General features: G+C 39.9%; 1 long non-coding RNA gene across 1 annotated transcript in view; it reads right to left on the reverse strand.

The window, feature by feature from the left end:
* LOC143435337 (uncharacterized) overlaps positions 1-16,132 on the reverse strand; it is a 319,574-nt gene that overhangs the window by 31,449 nt on the left and 271,993 nt on the right. Inside the window, exons 9-10 of the long non-coding RNA XR_013105549.1 lie at positions 13,825-13,964; positions 2,273-2,465 (exon numbers count right to left, since the gene is read on the reverse strand). This is a non-coding gene — a long non-coding RNA (uncharacterized LOC143435337). The remainder of the gene's footprint in view (positions 1-2,272; positions 2,466-13,824; positions 13,965-16,132) is intronic.

Consider the following 16,132-nt stretch of genomic DNA (forward strand, 5'->3'; position numbering starts at 1 on the left):
TTCTCAGGCTGGCTGACACATGTGAGCTCAGCACTCTCCCATAAATAAAACCTTTTTCCCCCCAGAAAATTCTGTTTTATAAATCTCCACATGCTAAAAAAAAAAAAAATCTAAACAAATCCTTAGTACCTAGTTTATCCTCCTCATTAGCTTTCTTCTCCTAATGTGGTGCTGCCCCATTTCCTAAAAGTAAGAAATCTTCAGGTGGGACTTTATAAATTTTAGAGTTATATTGCACTTCATAATTTTTCTCCACGAGAAAAATCAAAGAGGCTAGTGGAATGTATACTTCTACTCCTTGGAATACAACAAATCCAATTTCTTTCCTTCTGTGTGCCTGTAATGTTTCCTCAACCAAGAGAAAAGCAATTTCCCTAGTGGACATTCATCCCTTATAGACCTATAGAGACCTGTAAGGGTCGCCAGACCACAAATACATTTATCACAGCACAAGACAGTGCCTGCTGCACATGCCTTCATGAATCTCCTTAATACACAGTGCATCACTTTCAATGACTAGTGTGTTTGATGTGGGTGAACTATAGGGAAGCGGTGTAAAATAGTCATTCATCCCAGAACCCTTCAGAAAGAAGCCTTTATTTTGTCAGTAGAAATACATATTTGGGTCAATTCAGTTGGGGTATCTGCCCTCTGTCAGTATAAATGGTTTCCTCCGTTGACTGAAAGAATCATTCTCCTATTTAAGTTATAAGCTTTTTAATATATTGTAAAAATTTGGGGAATCCTTCAATAATAACTATTGATCAGTATAGATAGCAGCTTTCAGTTGCCTTCCCCCACCCCCACCCCAGCAAATAACATATATTCAGGACCTTGTTTTTCTCACCTGAAAAGCAGTAGCACTGAACTGAAATAGCATTCCTCCAGGTAGGTTTTATAGATTCTGGCCAGTCTTGCATAGTGGATAATACTGTCTGAATTTTTTAAAGGGTTTATCATTTACAAAAGGCTATTACAGAGGCTGAAAGGCAGTTCCCAGCTGGTGGTTCATACTCCAGTCCTGACTTCAGAAGCAGGATTCTTACACATGTGAGGTGGCTGGCTAACCTCCCTCCACCCAGGGTTAGAAGCAAGGACGTGATTTAAGTTGCATCAGCAGAAAGGAAGGTGAACTGTGTACCACTAAATTAACCAATTACAAAAGGCTGTTTAGAAAGACTGCTGCCAACATAAAATGTGGAAGAAGCAATGTTATTCATATGTGAACTACTACTAATCAATAAATTTGCCTATTAGTAGCAGGCCCATTGTAGGAAACACAGGTTAGAGTAGGTATTAGAGAAACCATATTGTCAATCACACAGGCCTATTTTTTTCAATGGAAAAACATGAATGAGTACGCCTGTTTCATCTGGAATGCCAGTGAAAGTAGCCAGACAGCCTGATGATCCTTTGCTAGTCTATTAGGAGAAAGCCTCCCTGTGAATTCCCCTAGTATTCTGAGAATTGTTTATCTCTCAGTGAATGGAACTCATCCCTATGGGAGAAGCACTATGGTGTTTTGCGTCCTCCACCAACAGAATCTATTCTTAGGCTTACCACAAATCCTTCCTCTAGGCCCTAGCCCCTGAGCTCCATTTATCAGCCAATAGAACTCATTCTTATTGGAGAGGTCACAGGTACTTCGCTCCCTTCCTAGGGACTTTCTATGTAGCTATGCCTAAAGTTTGGTTGTGCTAATTGCTGTGTGGAAACCTTTCCCCATCATTTTACTATGCTTAAACATTTAAAATGAATAAACCTTGAGGTCAAACTGGAAGTTTTGACCCAGTCACTGCATTCTTCATCTTGTGTACATTTCCCCCCCCGCATCTGCGACGAGGCTTGCATGGTCTCCAATAGCTCATGCATGTTTCTCAGGAGAAATAGCTTTTATGAGCTATAACTGTTTGGAATATGTGACCGAAGTACAACTCAAACCTTATAAGAGACTGAAGAATAATACAAAGATCAAGTGCTGCATGTTTCTTAGAAATGGATGGCAAGTTATTTTTTACCTTCTTTGGATGCATTTTTTTCTGAAGGAAAAGATCTGTGACTTTCTTTTGAAGTTGCATGAAGTTTTTTAAAAAAAAAGAAAAAAAAACCTTCCTAAAAAATCATGGGCAGGTCCATGTGTAGGCTGTGCAGTCATGAGTGCTTTACTTAATGTATGGTTTGTTTTGCAAAGGGTTTTGAACATTTAAAAGGAATGCTCATGAATTTCGAAATGCTATGTTTGCAGCAGCAAGAAGCCCAGAGTGATCATTACCTCCAGCTGTGCGTTCCATCTTCCCACCTCTGCACCCCGTGTGCACTTGTCTTAAAGTTGACAGACACTCGACATTTCCAGCCTTCCTGGCAATAATTATGCATTTGGCGAGCAGCTTAGGTGCGTTTAGTCCCAACCCAGTCTCAATTATGTGATCATAAAGCACTTCAAAAGGTAGCACAAAAGTCAAGAGCTGAAACAATAAAAAGTAGCATTTAAATAAAAAGGAAAGTTATTTTGAGTGAAGTAGAAGACTATGCATGTCTTTTTACAGAGCTTCTTGTTAATGTAATAAATTGCCTTGAAACAAAGTATTCAAAACTAATTTATGAAGCTGCCACTATAAACTACATATTATATATAGAAGAATTTATGCAGACATTAAAAATCTTTGAAAAAATAAAACATTTTAGCAACACTGTTCCCAAATATTATTATCTGGTAACTCCAAGGAGGATTTTTTTTTTCTATTCAGGACCTCAGAATGTGAATTATCCCATTATGAAACAGCAGCCAATGAGTCTTTTGTACAGTTTTTACTTATAAATCCAATACAATTAATTTAAAGTTATATCAAAATTGCATTGCACTTAAAATATAGAAATAAAGGCAATAACAGCATATTGGCACATTAAATTTCTTAGATTACGTGGGTGAATAAAGAAAATAAAGTACAGATGTATCCATTGGGACTGTGCTCCAATGGTTGCTTGTTATTTTCTGCCATTGTCTCTCCCTGTTAAAAAAGAAAAAACTTTTCTTCTTGAGGTGAGGATTACACTCATCTATGGGTAAAGGACAAATATTCAAAATTTAGTTATGGTTTATACTGGTTTAGTGAAGTGGTAGTTGGGGGGTTTCCTCCTAGATCCATGAGTTTCTCTAGCAGTGAGTAGTAAGCTGAGTTCCAGTATGAAGCATGACTTTCCTCTTGTTGGGTGGCTTTAAAGTCCGATTAGAGAACTTGTGGTTACAACCAAGGTATGAGCGCTACTGTGGTACCCTTGGAGTTAACATGCCATGTTGGGCTGATTCACACCCACTATAGCTAGATAGAACTGTTGATTATGCCCCTCCTTTCAAAGCTGTATGGCACCTTTCCGGTACTGTGAAAGCTAGTCCTCAAAGTGGAGACATTCAGGTCAGTTCCAGCTCAGCTTCCTCTGGACCCTGTATCTGAAGAGAGCCAGAGGATCAGGGAGTTTGATATGAGATTGTGTCTCCTATTAATATCAAAACCAACATAACTGTCTAAACATGAGCTAAACAGAACAACTACAACAGACATACTAAAGTGGACGGGGGACAGTCTGCAAGGCCTCATCCATATCGGAGAATTATGGGCAATTAAGAAATGTTGAGAGTGGGAGAAATAGACCCCTTCAGGAAAGAGCACACCAATTGTTTGCCCTATTTCAAATGATTAGCCATGGAAACATACAATGAATAACATTATACAGATTGAGCAGGTTGTAGTGAGGAAGATATATGTTTATGTAAATGCATATGTGCATGAAACAATGATTAAAGAAAAATGGGCCATGAATTTGAAAGAGAGCAAGGAGGAAGAAGGAAGAAACAGATTGCAGGAAAGTATGAAATTATAAGTGCAAATAGAGAGAAAAAGAAAATGATGCTACATACATGATGAAATTTTATTCATCTATAATTTAAAAAAACTATGGCAGTACAGGAAAATAGGAGGGACTAAAAATTGTATTAGAGAAATGATACAGACAGAAAAAAGTTTATATATAAGGGCTAGAGAATTATCTCAGCAGTTAAGAATGCTTGTTCCTCTTCTAGAGGCTCCACATTCAGTTTCTAGCATGTAAATAGTGGCTCACAACCATCCAAACCTTCAGTTTTAGGAAGCTTTATACCATCTTTTGACCACTGTAAGCACCAGGCATGTTCATGGTACACACACACATATGTTCAATTATACACACAAAATAAAATAAATGAATTAAGACCTTTGAATTTTATATGTAAACGTGTGTGATGTTTATATAGGACATGAAAATAAAAGAGGGGACAGTGAAAAGAGACAAAGTGAAAAGAGAGAACGGATGAAGACCAGTAGATGGGGAATAGGTAACAGGAAAGGATACCTAAAGGAGAAAATAAGAACAAAGTATACATTTATTAATTAAATTAATTTTGATCTCATGCACTAGCTCCATACTCCCAGCCATACACTGAGACACAAAACAAATATCAAATTCAGAAAAAAAGTAAGTAACTTTATATACCTAAATTGACTATGACGCAACAAAGCTTTAATCGATAGCAAACTGATCTCTAGGAATCACACAGTCTTATGGAGATTAAACAGTGCTGTCTTATTTACCCTTCTATTGCTGTGACAAAACACTATGAACAAGGCAACTGGTAAAAAACGGAAACATTTAATTTAACTAACACTTTCAGAAGGTTAAAGTCTAAGATGGAAGAGTGAAGACATGGTGGCAGAAACAGCTGAGAGCTCACATCTTGATCCTCAAGGAGGAGGACAGAGAAAGCATACTAGGAAAACATAACACTTAGGAAATCTCAAAGCCTGTTCCCAGTGACACACCTTCAACAAGGCTGCACCTTCTCATCTTCTCCAAATAGCTCCACCAATAGGGAGCTATGCATTCAAACATGAGCCTGAGGGTTGAGTCATTCTCAACCAAACTGCCACACTCCACTCCCTGACCCTTATAGGCTCCTGGCAATATCACAATATAAAGTGTATTTAGTTCCACTTTGAAATTCACTGTACATTTTCAGTTTCAACTCCATTTAAAAACCCAAAGTTCAAAATCTCTTCTGAGACTCAAGATGATGTCTGAACTGAAAGCCCTTATAAAATCAAAAATCACATTACACACTTCGAACATACAGTAGTATAGAATCAAGGGATATTGAGAAAATATTGGACCTAAACAAGACCAACACCAAGCAGAGAAAACTCTCAATCCTGTAGCTCCTCTGTCGGATCTCAGAGGGCTTAGATGGATCTGCCTTTCTGGATTTGCTGCCTCTAGTGTGCTTCTTGCTTGAGGCTGGTTCCATTTCTTGGTTCCATTTTTCCTCTCCTTGATAGAAGTCTCATAGCTCTGGAATCTTCACTATCTCCAAAGCAATCCAGGTTTCACCATCACAAGTATATACAACAGTCTTTCAGAGCCGCCAAGGAGTCATTTCCCTGCCCCAGATCAGCCTATTCCTCAACCACAAAGGGAGTCTCCATGACCCCTTTACTTATGTATGCTTCACGGCTCTAAAGGCAGAACCATGTGGGCAAGGCTGCCAAGTTTCTCCACCAAGGTGAAATAAAATTTATAACAGCTTTGACTTGATTTGTTTTGATTTTCTTTCTAGGATCAGAAAATTCCTAGGGGAATTGATGATAAAGATGCACCCATGAAATCTGAATAACATAATTAACTAAAAAAAGACCAGCACCGTGACAAGACCAGCCTATCTGCCAACACTGATTAGGAAAGTCCCATAAGGCCCCACCACTACATGAAGACTAAAGCTAAAGGCAATTTTTGGACACTAAAAGAGGCAGAAACAGTCTTCCCTAGGAACCATCCCTGATTGGTTATCCAAACCCACGTGGTCAGCTCTAAACACACATACATGAAAACAGTACTAAATGGCCTCAGTAGCTTGTAACTGTACATGTGTGTGAGTGTGCAAAACAATGATAATTAAAGACCAGGTCAAGGATTTGAAATTGAGTGGGAGGATCAGGGAAGAGTTGAAGGTGGAAATGGTATAAATACAATATTCCTGTATAAAAGCCTCAAAATAAAATAAGTATAGTGGGATAAGAGGATCAGAGGGACACGATCCCATTGTTGCAGAGAGCTTACCAGAGATAAAGACTCAAGACTCACTGTATAGCCAATTAAGACCAAAGTGTGGATTCTTTAGTGCTTCTTAGAAGGGGGAACAAAATACTCACAGGAGGAAATATGGAAAAAAGTGTGGAGCAGAGACTTAAGGAAAGGCCATCCAGAGACTGCCCCACCTGGGGATCCATCCCATATACAATCGTCAAACCTGGACGCTATTGAGGATGCTGGGAAGTGCTTGCTGACAGAAGCTTGATATAGCTGTCTCCTGAGAGGCTCTGCCAGAACTTGACAAATACAAAGGCAGATGCTCTCAGCCAACCATTGGATTGAGCACAGGGTCCCAGATAGGAGTTGGAAAAGGGACTGAAGGAGCTGAGGGGGTTTGCAGCCAGGGCCGGGGAGCAACAGTGTCAACCGCCTAGACACCCCCTCCCCCCAGCCCGCCCAGCTCCCGAGGACTGGATCAGCAACCAAAGAGTACATATGAGGGATCCATGGCTCCAGCTGCAAACATGGCAGAGGACGGCCTTGTTGAACATCAGTGGGAGGAATGGTCCTTGGTCCTGTGGGGATTCGATGCCTCAGTGAAGGGGAATGCCAGGGTGGGAAGGCAGGAGTGGGTGGGTAGGTGGAGAAGCACCCTCATAATAGAGACAGGGGAGGAAGTGGGATAGGGGGCTTCTGGAGGGGAGACCTGGAAAGGGGATAACATTTGAAATGTAAATAAAGTATCCAATTGGAGAGAGAGAGAGAGAGAGAGAGAGAGAGAGAGAGAGGGGGAGAGGGAGAGGGAGAGGGAGAGGGAGAGGGAGAGGGAGAGGGAGAGGGAGAGGGAGAGGGAGAGGGAGAGGGAGAGGGAGAGGGAGAGGGAGAGGGAGAGGGAGAGGGAGAGGGAGAGGGAGAGGGAGAGGGAGAGAGAGAGAGAGAGAGAGAGAGAGAGAGAGAGAGAGAGAGAAAGGAGGGGGAGGAGGAGGGGAGAGAGAACAAAAGAAGGAAAGAAAGAACAAGAGGAAGAAGGAAGGGAGGGAGGGAGGGAGAGAGGGAGGGAAGGGAGGGAGGGAGGGAGGGAGGGAGGAAGGAAGGAAGGAAGGAAGGAAGGAAGGAAGGAAGGAAGTCTTTATTCCAGTTATCTGGGACCACACTCAAGTGTTCATTTCAGGTTCCTAGGTGTGGCCCCAAGCATACAGAATATGGTGTGTGTGTGTGTGTGTGTGTGTGTGTGTGTGTGTGTGTGTGTGTGTTTTAAAACAGAGACCTCATGAAGGCATCTAACTTGGCAGCTGCCTAGTAAGCTTTCCACAGTAAGCAGTTTGAAGCTAGTGCTTTCAACTGAAGCTAAGATAGTCTGTTAGGTAGCTGGAGGGAGGCTTCTCACAAGCTGGCAGCTAACATAGATGGTTAGCTGAGGAGGTTCTCCACAAACATTCAGTTTTAACCACTGCCTTATCTTAGGGTAAGTTAGCTAGGACATCCTGACCTTTGAGTAAAGTTTCCATGGGTTTTTCCACCAAGGAGATTAGATTCCAGTTAAACCTGGAAAAGGCTTCAGCAAGAATAGAAAATGGAAGATCCTCTGCACTGTCTTGCCCTGCTTCAGCATGAAGAAGGCAGAGAGAAAGGAGTAATAATATATAATAAAGAACAATGAAACTTTATGTCTAATCTGATACTGAAAATGCTGATTACTGTCTCCTGCTGGAAGTTAGTAGAAGCCAGGGAGGTTTCTTCCCTAGTACCTTTGAAAGCAAAGACTTGATTGCAGATACCAAGCCTCCAAAAAAATGAAAGCCTTAAGAAAAAGTATGTCTTCTAGCCTTCCCCTTCTATCTAGGCATTGTCTTATGTCAAACAAAAGTCTGGACCTTCACTTTACCCCTGTCTTATAGAGGCTAGAGCCCTTTTCCAAATTTTCTAAATTTTCTAAATTTCTAAATTTAGACAGGGACAGCAACCATGTCTCATTCACTAATACTATAGAGAGAGATTCAATGTTGCCCACAGGACTAAGCACAATTCAGCACTACAGCCAGACTCGGGCTACCTATGGAAACAATTTTCTCTCTGCTTCTCTTTGTTGCCTAGGATATGGTAATTTTGTCACTGGAGAAAGCCTCATTTGCTTTTGTATAGAGTCTAATCCAGGTGTTTGTTTCAAAGTTAAACAAAATGAAGTTCTATACACTAAAATAGGATAGCTACATCATACTTTCTCCTACCAAGTGTCAGGGCTCATTGCTGAAGATGAAATCAAAAAACTGTATGAGTTTGAGATAGTAGACATCTGCAGGGATATGAAATTTATCCAACATGACAGGGCCATTGCACACATGCACTCAGAGTGGTTTGGGGTGCATACACAAGACCTGCATAAGACCAATCCATCCAAAACCTCAGCATGGTCTGAAAGACACTTATAAAACTACACCCCTAACTGAGAAGCTGTTGGCAATTGATGGCTGCTGAAAAAGAAAGAGTCCTTGTAGAGTTTGATGGACACCATGTAGGACAAGCTGCAGTGGGCAAGTGAGCTTCCTGGAGAAGGCCCACCGGTTTGCTCAGTTGCAGTGGGTGTATCCTGAAGAGGCAGAGTCTTAGGATTGCTTCATGCTACTCATGTGCCTTCTCATGTTTGTCATTGGATATTCCTCATATACCTGGCATGTTGTGATTGGGCATGAAGGGACACTAACTACCTATAGCCTGGTGTAATAACCCACTTTGTTGGGCAAGTTTCCTGCATATCAAAAGAAAGACAAACTCTCCTGAGAGAGGTTGCCTAGATGATTTAATGATTTTATGCCATTTCTGATTTGATTTCAATAGATTTAGGAAGTGAAGTTGATTTAAATAGTTTTCAGAAGTTAGGGTAGTAAATAGAAAGTTTAAGGAGATGGTTTAAGTTGCTTTGCCAGAAAGATATAATAAAGTAAGAATCCAGAATAGAACATGCCCTCTCCTTGTAAAATGGTAAATAAAGGCTGCATGGGTAAAAAAGGAACACAGTGAACTTTCATGCATTACAAGCACGTAATTGTTGTGGAAAAAAAAATGAGCATGAGATAAGTTAATGATCAAAGAAAACATGCCATTCTAGGTTGGGTCTGAGTTCCTGGATCTTGTGATTTTTGTACGTGGCCACAGGCAGAGGTTTCAGCGTGCACCATGAAAAGGCAGGGTTATGAATAGAGAATAAATAATTCTATTATGAGAATAAGAACAGAAAACAGATGATTAACCAGTTTAGCTGAACAAGACTTCAAAAGTAAGATGTAAGATAGATGATCGTCTGTTTCTTGGTAAATACAAATTGTGATCAGCTAAGCATAAGAAAAAAAACTTGCTACTATAGACTTGACTTGCTTTTAATCAATGACATAAAAAGTATTGCTTTGGGGTTACAATGAACTTGTGGAGAGAAAGACAGATGAGAAATATATAGTTAGGTATAATTTCCAAAGAAGAATATATAATCAATAATCCTATTGTAATTCCCTTTTGTATAATGACTTTAATCTATTTTTTGAAGAATGTGTTTTAGTGGTGATTGTTTTTAGAAAATATGTAACTTGTGGCTATGAGGTAATTTTCTTCTTACATAGAGAACTTTGTCTTGAGGGATATAAAAGGGATAAGGGAAAAAATAAAGTTGTTGGAGCCTGTTCGTTGAAGCTTGCTCCATCCACCAAATGTACAAATCTGTATGAATGCATGCATGTGTGTGTGTGTGTGTGTGTGTGTGTGCGTGTGTGCGTGTGTGTGTGTGTGTATAGTTGTTGGAGCTTGTTTTGCTTCATCAACCAAGTGTGTGTGAGTGTGTGCCTGCTTTATATCATCTCTGACTGCATATCCCCTACTTGGATTACTGAACATATTGTGTCAGTTGGCCTTTAGCAAGTGTTCACTGAATAAATATGTGTTTAGTGATGATTACTTGAGTTTGAATAACCAATTAGGAAGCTCACTCAGGAGAAGACTGATTCTCCCTCTCTCAGTAGTCATAAATTGCCTGTAGCTCTTAATCTAAATTTCCCCATACGCATTGGTTTTCAACTGGTCTTTTCATTATTCTGGTCTTGTCACGCAACCATATTCTTGAGATTTCTTGGGTGTAGCTTCTCTGTCATATATATGAGAATAATAGTTCCTAGAAAGGAGCTGTGTCTACAGAGAAAGAATTGGCTGATTAGAATTTTAGTATTATCTAGAGATTGGAATGCTGCATGTGTGTTGCTAATTACCTTGTCTTGGGCTAATTCTAACCTTCTGGAATATCATTCCTTGCCCACTAATCAGACCACTAGCTTCTACCAACCCAAAAGTTAAGAATGTCATCAGATAACATGTGGAGTCTATAGAAAAGCTTCCTCCATCTTGTTATACCTGCCTTTCTAGTGTACCAATAATGTCTTCTAAACTTGCCTTGATTTTTGACTTTCTTTACTCGGTAAAACTATAAAACTTTATGAAACAGCTTCCACATCAGAACATGGAATTTGTTGTAACCTATTTTTTGTTCTCTGGCCATGGTCATTCAGTCATTCAAAATAATTTCAGAATAAATTATGTCTTATTTTATTATATTCTATCATATTATATTATATATATACATCTTAAATGTTAATATATATGTATCTTAAATGTTAACATGAGAGCCATGACTTTTGCAATGACATATTAAAACAATATTCCACAGTAGATGTCCTGTTTCTCAGGCTCTTACTACCTTGCTTACTCCTCTTCTGCCATGTTCCCCCATAGGCATAAATATCTCTACCAAAAATGTAGTGAAAGTAAGGAAAGAATCACTAATATGACTATCTATACTGAGCTCACCAAGATAAAAATCTATAAGAAACATGATTGCATTTTATGGACATCCAAGATTTCAGTCAAGTAAATTTTATAATGCATAAATTTTATTTTTAAAAGAAGTCTAGAAATTCAAAGTAATAATTTGATATCTTAGCATTTCAAAAATGTTCAGAAATTGTATGGGAATAAATATTAGTTCTACTAACCATGGAGTACATGCCTTTGATGTTTAATATTAGGGATTAAGACCGAAGTTAGTAGAGACAAACTGCTTGCTTTGGCATATTAGTGTTGGATAGAGAGGACATGAACTTGTCACCTGCTCTCCTGGCAAGTAAATTAATAATAAAAAATATTATTTGGTCATGAAATTGTAACAAATATGAAGAATATGAAGCCTCTGTGTCAGAAAGCTTGCCCTGTACAGACATCATTCTAGCCACTATATAGTGGAATTATTCTCCCTTCAGTGCTGTCCCAGTGGCTACGGGAAACTGGCCAACAAAAATTAATGCAAGAAGCTAAAAGGAGATTAATCTGAACAACCATTGCAGACATTGTCTGATACAAGCAATGTGTCCTAACTACCCTTGATCTATGTGTGTGATCCCTTTGCATGAACAATTCATATCTTTCTTTTTGGACTTTTGACTATGTCTGACTGCTCTAGAATCTGCTTATGGTTGACCTGTGATTGCTATTGGATATGCTGAATGACATTTGTTTATTATTCCCATTGTCTTTCTCCTTTAATCTGATATATTTCCTCAGGAATTCTTAGACAAGCGATAGTCAAAATTTAACGCATTTTGAAGTAAGCTATCTTCTACAGCTGTTATTCTATGAATTGGGATAGGACCAATTAGAAAGTTAATTTACACACATCACACAAAATATCAAAGCTGATGACCAACAATAAGAGAGAAAATTACTACAAAAGATAAACTTTATAAACATGTTTTCCAAGTATATGAAATCAGTTTCGGAATGGATGCTGCAACTTAAGTACCACCTTTAGAGCTGTGAAGTTTGTGATTTCCGTTGCTGACTTCATGTGCATAGAAGCCTAATGGGTGCTGGAACTATAACGCAGTGCTAGTGTACTTGCCCCTGAGTTCCATCTCAAGCAACACAGAGTAAACTAACCAAAGCAAAACAAAAATCAAAGCCAATTCTGAAGGTGCTTCTGTAGGGTTTCATTCACCATAGTGCATCAGAAGTCACTGAGAGGTTAGTTATGAACAGTACCTAGCAAATTCTGTCAGCTGCTATGAATAACTCTCAGAACAGAGATACACATTCATACTGCCTCCATTCTACATGTTTGCTTATTCAAAAATACTTCATGGTCCCCAGGAACTGATTCCATATTTGTTCAATAACACCTAAAGAGGGAGCTTTAAAAACTAGTTAAGACATTAGTTTTCTCTAAGATATAGCATCCAGATGATGTTCAGTTGATGCTATTTAGTGAATAGTTTGCTTGTAGGTAAGATCCAAGGTTACAACTACAGAGGCCTCCCTAGCCTGTAAGCATTGTCTTCAACTTTGGGTGCAGAGTTCAAAATAGGTATACTTGTGTCATGGCCCTTATTTCCAGAAGGGCACATTTAAACTATTCTTGGGAAGAGACCTTGCATTTGAAGCAAAGTGTTGAATCCTGGTCCAAGACAAATCGACACCCAACCTCTCCCTGGAGAACATGTGCAGACTCGGGGAAAGATCTACATACACTGGTGAGCTGAGGTCTACTTACATTTCAACCCTACCTAGCAGAAAAATAGAAGTTGTACAATTATGCCTTAACTTTTTTATTAAGATCTATTGAAGAAGCTTAATTATTCTGTTTATCCTAGAGGAAACAAGCAGCTATGTTGTTTGGACATAGATGCCTATTTACAGCTCACTATTTCAATCACAGTGAAAGTGAGAGACAAACACATGTACCAATGGGCTATCAGACCCAAAGTCGTAAGTTTCAGAATAGAAGCTCCTTCAATGAAGGACAGTACAGCAGCTGCCTGAGTTGTCATACTCTGAATTGACTTTTTAAGGAAGTGGATCTCAGCAATAGCTTTGGTCAATAAAACAAGTTGGTTCCTAAAGACTGTGGCATTTATACATTTATCCCATTAAAGTAATATTGTCTCTCCTCCTCCTCTTCTTCCTCCTCTTCCTCATCCTCTTGGTCTTTTTCTCATTAAAATATTTCTATTTTTACTTTTCATAGGTAATTACATAAGTTAATAGTTTACATTAGAATTTGCTTCTATAAAAAATCCTATTCATGTGCTCTCCAGAAGTGAGCTTGAATCACTGGGAGAATTAAAAATGGCCAGAGGGATTGCAGAGGGAACTGCTGCTTCACTTTTGCACTTAGTACAGAAACTGGAAAAAATAAAGGAGCCTTTTCAAAAGACTTATTGGGATACAAAAGAAAAGCAAAAAGAAGGAAAAAAAAAAAAAAACAGGAAAAAACAATCAAACCCCCTAAGGCTAGGCTGGTGGAAGGCCAAGGTCATTTCGTTCAATTCCATGGGGATATTCTAAACACAAACCCATCACACAATGAACGATGACAATACAGCTTTAGATAAAGACCCTTTCAGCCTAAGACAGCTTAAGAGGTTATCTATTCATGCAATGCAATCATTTGTCCAAAAAAAAATGTACAGATAATTGTAAAATATTTCCTACTGCATACACATGCACAGGGAGGAGGTGAAGGAGCCACCTCAGTGAAGAAAGGCCTTTCTAAAGATGTTATGCACTTTCCCCTTTTTCACAGACTTGCTCACCTCAGTCCCCCTGAAAGGTATAAGCAGGGAAAGAAAGTCCTGTTGGAAAGTTCCAGCCTTATGGGCACTCTCATCGCATGCTTACCTTTTTGTCTCAGGCAGTCCTGCAGGGATCGTGTATTGATTATACATCATGCATTAGGCTGACTGTTGGAGCTGGAGTAAATAATGAGCATAATACAGTTCCTCTCTTCAAGGAAATCATTATCCAGAGGTAAGAGAAATCTGTAGAAAAGCACAGTAAATTCTCCCCTCTGAGCATTATGTCCTATGATGGGAATTGGGATGCGGAGAATGACTATAATCAGAAAGGGCATAAAAGATCTGCATAAGGAGGGAAGGGAGGGTAAAGCAAGATAGACATAAAATTTAATTTCATATAGGACATAGTGTTAGACACATGACCACCACTTGCCTGTCCAGGACTTTTGCATGCCTCACACTAATCCTGCAAATACTGGGTCAGACAGATAGTCTTTGTGTATTCAGGTAGCTCTCCAGAATAAGCAGATAAAAGGATTCATGAAATGACTGGAGTGTGCAAGATGTCGGCCTGACAGTGTCCAGCTACTTCTCATTACTTGAAAGTGTTTCAGATTATAAAATTGGAAGGTTCATCTAAGCCCTGAGGATGACTAGAAGTCATTGCAATGTAAGCGGTGACATTAACAAGCAAGTGTTCAGGAGTAGTGGACAAGTAAAATAATTGAAAAGTACATTTTAGTTATATTCATATTTGGAATATTTAAATGTACTTTGGAAGAGAAATCTTAAAAAAGATGTCTATTGTGCAAAGGCAGCCATAGTAACCATCTGTACCTGGGGAAAGGAGTGGATAATAATCTGAAGGGACTTGAGGCTACCCTAAAGCCACGAAGGGACGAGTGTCTGCCATCCCCTAGGGCAGCAGTTCTCAACCTGTGAGGTGCAAACCCCTTTGAGGGTTGTATATTAGATATTCTAAATATCAGATATTTGCATTATGATTCACAACAAGCAAAATTACAGCTATGAAATAGCAATGAAAATAATGTTATGATTGTGGGTCACCACAACATGAACTGTTTTAAAGGGTCCCAACATTGAGAAGGTTTAGAAGCACTGCCCTAGGGAGCTGTTGTACTCAGAAGCTGCTCTGGTGGTAATAGCATGGGAGCTACTTCTGGAGTGACAGTCTAGTCATTCTAAAGTATGAATGAGCGGAACACCATGAGATTCCTTCTCACCAGATATGAATCTTACAGATGGAAGGGCAGCTTGGACTATGAAAAGTTCTGAAGAGGAGTGCCTGAGAGATAACTTCCTGGAAGTCACTCAATCTCCAGCAGAGAGGATTGGGAAGCACACACCATACCACCAGAATTTATGACCAAGAAGGAGCAGAAGAGAGAGAGGTACACACATCAAGGGAAGTACCACTGAATGGGGCACTCAAAACTCACAAATATTCTTACTAAGGAAGCTTGCTGAGTGTGATGCCAGCTTTTACCATTACAATCAACCCACCTCTTTCATCAGACTTCCGCATCTGAAAACAAACACAGCACAAGGCTATCCAGGTGAGAGACTCTCAGGACTCAAAGGGAGGGGACCTTAGATCAAATGCCTGACAGTAGGGAGAGGGAACTTATAGAGCCCACCTCCAGCATCAAGTGAAAGAGGAGGGTGCCATCCCACAGTCAAAACTCTGACCCATATTTGTTCCTGTCTGAAAGAACTGCAGGGATGGAAATGGTGAGGAGCCTGATGAAAAGAAGGACCAGTGACAGATCCAAAGTGGGATTCAGCTCAAGGGGAGGTCCCAAGACCTGACACTATACTGAGGCTATGGAGTGCTCACAAAAAGGGACTTAACAAGATGGCATTCTGGAAGACCCAACCAGCAGCTGAAAGAGTCAGATGCAGATATTTGCACCCAACCAATGGACAGAAGCTGCTAACCTCTGCATTTTAATTAGGGAAAGACTGGAAGAAGCTGAGGAGAAGGGCGACCCTGTAGGAGGATCAGCAGTCTCAATTAACCTGGACCCCCGAGATCTCTCAGACACTGGACCACCAACCAGGCATACACCAGTTGATATGAGGTCCCCAACACACACAGTAGAAGACTGCCAGGTCTGGGTTCAGTCAGAGAAGATGCACCTAATCCTTAAGAGACAGGAGGCCCCAGGGAGTTTAGAGGTCTGGTTGGGTAAGGGTGGGGAGGGGGGTACAGACATCCTTCTGGAGACAAGGGGGTGGGGAGAGGTATGAGATATGGAACAGTCAGATGATGTACCAGGAAGGTGGGGGAATAAGTTCTAGAGTGTACATAAATAAAAGAAAAAAAAAACCCATGAAAAACAGAAAAGAATATAAAATGACTTTAAAAGTTTGGGTTGCACACACACACA

Source organism: Arvicanthis niloticus, chromosome 21 (assembly GCF_011762505.2).
Source record: "Arvicanthis niloticus isolate mArvNil1 chromosome 21, mArvNil1.pat.X, whole genome shotgun sequence".
NCBI classification, from domain to species: Eukaryota; Metazoa; Chordata; class Mammalia; order Rodentia; family Muridae; genus Arvicanthis; species Arvicanthis niloticus.